The 3579-nt window shown below is 32.6% G+C and overlaps 1 pseudogene; it reads left to right on the forward strand.

Moving 5' to 3' along the window:
• The first annotated feature begins 273 nt into the window (after positions 1-273).
• On the forward strand, positions 274-372 carry LOC129022776 (U2 spliceosomal RNA; annotated as a pseudogene).
• Positions 373-3579: the final 3207 nt, after the last annotated feature.

Here is a 3579-nt window from a genome sequence, read left to right on the forward strand (position 1 = left end):
AAAGTGGTACTATGGTAAAGAAAGGTAAAGCCAAATACGAAGTAGATGTCAAATGTATAATCCCTGTCCCTTCTAGGGTGGGGTTTGGGCCATAATCACAGAAGATGTCATAACCCTGAATGTTGACATTTTGAAAAATCAAAATTTCTAAAGTCTAAAAATCTGAAAATTACAACCCCAAAATATCAAAATTTGAAAAATATAATTACAGAAGAAATTACTTTAAAAAATTGTTTTAAAAGACATTCATTTACATTTTTACAGGGAGATGTAATCACTTCTCAGCCTTTTGGCTAAGATCAAGTATAGTATCTGTTCTTATCAGTAAAAGGGAATACATAAAATACATAAATACACAAGAGAAAAACATAAAATACATAAAAACACAAGAGAAAACTTCATAGGCCACTTCACACACTAGAATAGACGATAGTAATATGCATATTTGTTAACCTAAAATAATAAAAAACTTCAGAATCTAGTTTAAAGAGAGTTTGTTCAAGCAGAAAGGCTAAGGATGGCCACCTGGGAGCATAGATTCAAGTTGCCCTGAATACACACTCCAATTAGCAGCCCTGATAAGTAGGTTTTTGAGGAAAAAAAAAAGAGAGAATGCTTATAAGTTGTTTACCAAGAGTTTACATTTATTAACATAAGCTATTGATTGGCTATACAATGTTCTTTGTATTACAAATTCCAGGAACATGAAGATAATGGGTGAGGCAGCAATTCAGGAATAAAAATATTTCTAAACAATTGCCTCCAGGCATGGGTACAGGAATATAATTAAAATCCCATACTCATGTCTCTCTGGACCTGATAAATTTTGCATACCTCAAATAGCTCAGACAGCTCCGAGAGATTTTTCTTTTATCCTTTCCCCACTTTTCATCAGGGTTTTTCAAAGAAAGCATTGTAGATGAACTCAAACAATTTTGGCTTCTTTTATACTCAGGAGCTTAGTCCCACATCACTAGAAAAACTCATTCTCAGATGGTCCTATTCCAGATGGGTAATGGGGGGAGAATATGTTTAAGTGAGGAATTGTAAGAGCAACAAAAACCAAATTGTGATGGCATCACAGGGTGGCAAAAAATAAGATAAGTAAAGTCACTGATGTATAACTGCTGTCATTTGTCAAATCATCTTTAGTCTTCAGGATACCGTGAGTATAGTTTTTTTTTTCTAAAGAAGTAAAACAACAAGAGATACATAGTACAAATATAATGCATATAAGGATTACAACAAAAACAATTTGTATTCTAAACAAACAACACACACACACACACATTATTCCACTGGGGATCACCTAAAACCATCACACACACAAAAAATAATAATTAAAACCAAGTCATTCTTTAGAAATAATTCAAGATTTAGTCCAAATTGTAGGAAAATTATAAAAACTCAAATGATAGACAAGGTTAGAATCTAATAATTGGTGTACTACATTTTTCTTCTGAAATATAATTTTTCTCTCTCCAGTTTCCCAAAGAAAGATGTTAGTAGGGCAAATTTATTTGCAAAATAAGATTTATTATTCTGCTTTGCCTGATTATTTGCATAAAGTGCAACAAGAATAGTGAACGGCCACATAGGCCCTTTTATGTTGGCTTTACTGATTTTTTTTTTTCTTTTTTAGATGATGTCTTACTCTGTCACCCAGGCTGGAGTGCAGTGGCACAATCTCAGCTCACTTCAACCTTTGCCTCCTGGGTTCAAGCAATTCTGCCACCTCAGCCCCCTGCGTAGCTGGAACTATAGGCATGCCACCACACCCAGCTAATTTAGTGTATGTGTGTGTGTGTGTGTGTGTGTGTGTGTATTTTTGGTATAGGTGGGGTTTCACCATGTTGGCCAGGCTGGTCTCAAACTCCTGACCACAAGTGATCCTCCTGCTTCTGCCTCCCAAACTGCTGGGATTACACTCATAAGCCACCTAGCCCAGCCCCTACTTTGCTAAAAATTTTTTACAAGTAATCTTAGATAAGACTTTTAAAGCTTCTTGAGATTAGGAAACAAAACCAAGAATTCATCATCAGAATATGGCTGTAATAGCTGTACAAATTGGGTAAATTCCTTTTCTTTTGAGGACTTAAAATATCTTGAAATAGTTAGTCCTCTCAAAAAGTGACATTCTTTACTACAACAAGGTCAGGAATGTTGTAAGGGAACTTTGTAGAAAAGGCACCAGTCCAGTCTTTTCAAGGAGCATTTTATTGGCTCTAAAAGTCAACCTCAACTACTTAAAGCAGTCTTGTTATATCTGAAAATATGCCACTTCAGCCAAAGCATTGGTAAAATAACAAGTGTATCTAATTTTGTTCTGTTTACAAATGAAAACAGATTTTTAATGAACTTTTGCAAATAACTATATTGCCATAAATTAAAAATACTAATAAATAGTTTTCAAATTCTGCATAAGTCAGGTAGAGAGAAAGGTAAATATTTCAGTTTTGCTCACAAAAGTATACTTTACTCAATTACTATAAGCTATAAGTAACTCAAAAACAAAAACTTGTTTGACCCTGGAAATAATAAGAATCAACAATGTTCCAAACAAAAAAATTATGAAATCACTTTAGTCCTCTATCAGCTCAGTCTCAGGTAATCAATTCTTGTACTGTTTGATGTTGGGTTGGCAATCTTCATGAACACTTCAGTTTTATAATAGAGTTCTGGAAGTCTTAGGCCAATGGTATGATCTCTAAAGTTATCAGAGACCTGTATAAAACAAGGTAAAAGGACCCAGAAATAGGCTTTAAATTAGACAAAAATTGTTCACCTTTTTAAAAGGACTTTTTTTAGAAATAATGTTTTTCTACAGTATTTTATTTGAAAATACCCAAATAATAACGTATCTATTATTTAATTTAATATAGTTTTATATTTTAAATTATGACAAGTTTGTCTACAAGTATTTATCTACCTCGTTACATTTACTGAATTACTTCACTTTACTCATTTACCTAGATTATTTGTGGAAACTGTGATAGTCATCATTGAAAGTTATAAAACTTGCCATTGCAAAATTCTGAGACAGTGAAAAAGATATGACCTAACTAAATCCTTCTTGCTTCTAACCTCCAAGCTGTTCTTGTTCATTCCTGCACTTTGGAAGGAACTTAGTTTGTATTTTACCTTTGAAACAAAGATGATAACAGTCCTTTCCCAAACAAACCTCCTTATTGCCTATGGACTGTACTACCTAAACCCACAAGATTAGAAGTTATAGTAATTTTACTAAATAATTCAAGATGTAGCTATTTTCGTTATGCCAATATCAATGTCTTATTTATTAAAAATTACACAAGCAAAGATCACTCTGTTTGGGGATGGGTTTACAGTTTTGTAACCCCTATGCCAACTTTTGACACCTTATAGTATTTGGCATAGATAAGTATAAAATTGCTTGATTTATAAATGCAAATAAAAATGTATGCTGGCAATTCTTAAGACATTTCTAATATTATTATACTTTACCAATAATTTTAAAGCTGGTTTATTTATTAAAGATTTTACTTAAGTTACATGAACTTGAAAAAGCATTTGACTAGTCTTTTTTTCTGATAAAATATT

Source organism: Pongo pygmaeus, chromosome 1 (assembly GCF_028885625.2).
Source record: "Pongo pygmaeus isolate AG05252 chromosome 1, NHGRI_mPonPyg2-v2.0_pri, whole genome shotgun sequence".
In the NCBI taxonomy this organism is placed as follows: domain Eukaryota; kingdom Metazoa; phylum Chordata; class Mammalia; order Primates; family Hominidae; genus Pongo; species Pongo pygmaeus.